Below are 4945 nucleotides of genomic sequence, written 5' to 3'. Positions count from 1 at the left end.
GGATATTCTTTCATTTGAATAGATGAGAGGAGGGGGATGTGGTTTAGAAACAAACTAAAGGTGGTCGGTGTGGTTGGAGCATAATGAGCATGTAGGACAGTGAAATTCATCATCTTTCCTCCCCACTGAGCTGACCCTCACGTTTCTCCGACCCCCTTAATGACGGTATGAGCCTGGAAGCCCCGTCGGAGCCCTCACAGCCCCGTGTCTTCTCCCTCCCTCTCAGCACCACGTCCAGCCAACCCCAAGCTCTGCCCTCCGTCCCTTCCTCCTTCCACTGCCACCCCTGGATGCCAGCCCTCACTGCCTCATCCTCCTGTAGGCCACGCTGAACTGCAAAAAGAAATAAACCATCAAAGCAATTGGAGAGAATGACAATTTGACAGTAATTAGGCCCAAAAGTCTTAGTTTTGTTTTCATTACTTTTACATGGTTATGACCTAGGCCAAAAAAAATCTAAATAATTTCAAAAAAATCATTTTGGAACTTTATGTTCTGTTTGGTAGCTGATTGTTTTAATAGAGGGGGGATTGAAGGGCAGGGAATTGGAAACCCCCGGCCCTCCCGAGTCTGAAAGGACAAATTTGGCATCAAATTGAGGACCTGGGTTTGCATCACATTTTTCTTTTCAAATGATCCTCTACAAGTATTTTGTAGTGAGTGAAGTGGAGTCAAGCAAATTAGAGTGTTTTTTTTACATTGTTTTCCTTAGAGTAATTGTCTTTAGCAATTCTTTATACTTGGTGGGCACTCAACAGAGGTTTGTTGATTTGATTTTATTTGTTCATTCAGCAAATATTTTATGGAGCACCAACTGTGAGCCAGACACTGCTCAAAGGGCTGAGGATACACCAGTAAACAGAACAGATGAAAGACCCTGTTTCGGGAACTTCCTTTATCGTGGAGCGTACATTTGTTAGAAACATTGGGAGTAGTTACAGTTCACTCCCTTCATAGCTGATCCTAGGAAAGTATTGTCTTCACTTCAGTTTTCTTGTATCTGTCAAAAAGCTTGATTAAAACCTTTGGAGACCACTGATTCGATTCCTTACTCGCCACAGGGCCTGCTACTCTTCCTGAGCATTGGTTTCACCATCTGAGAAATAGACACGAGAATGACTCACTAGAGCTGTTGTAAGTACTAAATAGGCAGCACAGCCCTCACTGGTGGCTCAGTTGGTTCGAGTGTCATCCTGTACACCAGAAGGGTATGGGTTTGATTCCCAATCAGGTCACATACCTAGGTTGCAGGTTCAATCCCCGGTCAGTCTCCTATTTGAAGCATCTAATTGATCTCTCTCTCTCTCTCTCTCTCTCTCTCTCTCTCTCAAATGCAATTTAAAAAAACTAGGTAGTATATATAAAGTACTATGTCTCGTATACCATAAGTGCTTAATAAACAGCCACCATTATTATTATGTGCTTTATGGACATAATAAAAAATGTATAAAGTATGTTTTCTGCCCCACTGGGGTTCAATATCTACTCAGAAAGCCAGACTAAAATGCAAGAAGTAATCACCACACCAGAGAGGATATAATTAAGTGGTTCAGTAAATTGTAGGGTGTTAACAATAAATGCCATAGGAATTCAGAGGAGGAAAAGATGGATTTGAGCTGGTGGAGGGTTGGACTGGTGCCTGGGTTTGTAGGAGAGGTATGAGGGAGGATTCAGAGGGCCCCTCCAGGCCCTGGGGTAGGGACAAGGCTGGAGTAAGTGAGAAGTTAGCTGGATGGAAAGGTAGCATCTAGTCATACTGGGCGTGGAAAGCCGGCCAATGGAATTTAGACTCAGTATGTAAAGAGAGAACAGGCACCAGCCTTAACACTCCCACTCAGGTCAACCTGGGTCAAGGGAGGAGAGAATACTCCTCTCCTTCATACTGGGTCCTGGCAGTGAGGAGGAAAGGCTGGGGTGGGGATAATGGGAGGCTCTTAATTAGGGCTGGTGCTGGAAGATGTAAGACTCTGACAACTCCCCACTGCACTAATCAGGGATTAAGTTGGCTGCTTGTGAAAAGCACTTCAAAAATAAGCAGTTTGGTTTCAGATGTTAATTTCAGAGTATAATGTAACCTACAAGCGTTATTTTAGCCCATGAGGATGGTTTGGCCTATTTGGCTTGCCAGTCTGGTGCAAGATGTTATAAGTATTTGGCAGGGGTGTTGAGAGAACGAGTAGGAGCCCTTTGTTTCTTTCCCACCTCTCTGCCACCTTTCTTAGGGAGCTGATGGTGGCCTGGGGCTCAGGACATTGATAACTGTGTCTACACTTTAGGGCCAACTTCACAGTTTGGCCACAGGGTTCTATCACCTCTGCTTTCTGCTCCCTGCTTTGTGTACAAATGACCATCATAATCAGGGTTCAGAAGACATGCAACCAGGCTTGCCCAATATAGTCAAAAGGATCCTCTTTATTTATCCTTATTTAAATCTAGAGGACTCAAAGCATTTCACAAATACTAACTCACAGTCTTCTTCAAAGCCTGGGTGAGGGGAAGGTCACAAAATGAGGTTAGATGATCCCAGAGGGTTGATTTTATCCTCATAGCTGGGAACCTGAGTGGGGCATCAATATGTAATAATCCAATTAAGATATCAGGGCTGGGAAATCATGTTCCTACTTTTCAGATTTTAAAAAAATGAAAGCAGGGAGCAACCAGATAATCTGGCTTTGCAATCAGATAATCAGAAAATCTGGCCAAGGGAAAGGCCAGACAGAGAAGTAGATCCCTGAAATCTTTCAACTGTCTGGCTGTATGCACTCAGAGCAGCCCTAGGTGGGGTGATAACATCAGCCTAGTCACTGGTGATAAAGTGTATATAACATGAAATTTATCATCTCAGTCATGTTTAGGTGTACAGTTCAGCACATTAAGTGCATGCAATCTACAAGATTTTTTTGATCTTGTAAAACTGAAACTTTATACCATTAAATGATATCTCCCCATTTCTCTTCTCCTTAGTCCCTGGCAACCACCATTCTACTTTCTGTCGCTACAAATCTGACTACTCTAGGTACCTCATATAAGTGGAATCATACAGTATTTGTCTTTTTGTGACTGTCTTATTTCACTTAGGGTCCTTAAGGTTCATCCATATGTCAGCATTTCCTTCCTTTTTAAGACTGAATAATATTCCATTGTATGTTTATATCACATTTTGTTTATCCTTTCATTCACCAATGGATAAGTGTTCATTTATTTTTAAGGCAACTATTTTTTAATTTAATGTTGTGTATAGGTTACAATCACATGTTTCAAAATTCAAATTGCAGCCCTAGACTATTTGGCTCAGTGGATAGAACATCGGCCTGTGGACTGAAGGGTCCCAGGTTTGATTCCAGTGAAGGGCACATGCTCAGGTTGCGGGCTCGGTCCCCAGTGTGGAGCATGCAGGGGGCAGCAGATCACTGATTCTCTCTCAGCATTGATGTTTCTCTCTCTCTCTCCCTCTCTCTTCCTTTCTGAAATCAGTAGAAATACAGTAAAAAAAATAAAATAAAGCTCTTCAAACTTAAACACACACACACACACCAACAAAGTTCAAATTGCATAAAAAAATGAATAAATAATGAGAATTTCACTTCTGCTTTTGTCCCTCAGCTACCTAGTTTCTTTCTCCAAAAGCTACCAGTATAATTCATTTCTTGCAGATCCTTCCAGAGTTGTTTGTACATGTATGTACAAATGGTAGCACACAATACATGCTTTTCTGCAACTTGCTTTTTTTGACATTTCATGTAGATGTTTACATACATAGAAAGTATATACACATGTGCATAACCACGCACCTATACATCTGCATAATATTCTATTCCATAATTTAATTAAGTCCTTTATTGATAGACATTTAGGTTGTTTAAAATATTTTAATAATTTTGCAATGAATAAGTAACATTTGCCATTTTGTACAGGGTAAGTTCTTAGAAATGGAACTGCTTCATCTAATGTTCATTTGTCAAAATGTGAGATTGTGATAGACATAGCCAAAGTGCCTCTCCTCACAGGGGTTGCATCCGTTTCTACTCCCAACCTTTGCTTATATGTGAAATCGCTCCATTTTATTATTTTTTAATCTATGTAGCTCTAACGTTAGAAATGTTATGATTTATGCGATAAGCCCAGTAAAAACATTATTATTCTCTTTCCTCTTCTACTTGGGCAACTTTCAGGGTCCACATCTCTGGCTAGGGTGATGCAAGTTGCAGTGATAGGGAACATGGATGTCTTAGGGTTGGTACTGGGATCAGGAACATTTCACTTGAGACATCAAGAGGCAGGTTGGTGGTGAGTGAATGCTCTTGTCCAATGGCTGTCCCATGACATCTGTGAAATGACTCAGTGGTCTGCATATAGCAGACCTGAGCCGGTGTCCATGATCAGTCTTAATTGGCCACTTCCTTAATCTAAGCAGGAAGTGGAACTCCCCCTGCCTACAGACCCTTCCTTGAGGCCAGGGGCCAGCCCTCCCATCACAGTAGGACCCTCTGGGAAAGTCTACAAGGTGACACCCCAGTGTGCTCTTGCTGGGGTAAAGACCAACATCCTTGCTGCCTAATCATTGACAAACACTGGCTTCTTTTTAAGAGCATTTCAAAGAGAGGTGTTTTGAATTTCCTGATTTGCTTTGACAGCAAACATCTAAGTGCAATTCAGTACTGTCATAAATCCGGACAGCAGAATGAGAGAGTGGGGCTGGGACCCTGACAATCCCTTCCAGCTGTGCACATAGTAGGAGCTTAGTAGGTATTCCTCATGTATCTCACTCAATCCACATAACCACTCTACCAGGTATTATTCTGCCCATTTTGTCATAAAAACTCAAGAGGGGCAAACCAACTTAATCTAGATGGCAGAGCTAACTGATGGGAGGGGTCTGATTTTTAAAGTTGGTGCTGAGATGGCAGAGTAGCTTTATTGATTTATAGTGACAAATAAAATTGAA

Source organism: Myotis davidii, unplaced genomic scaffold (genome assembly GCF_000327345.1).
Source record: "Myotis davidii unplaced genomic scaffold, ASM32734v1 scaffold44, whole genome shotgun sequence".
Lineage (NCBI taxonomy): Eukaryota > Metazoa > Chordata > Mammalia > Chiroptera > Vespertilionidae > Myotis > Myotis davidii.
This window is presented reverse-complemented; position numbering follows the sequence as displayed.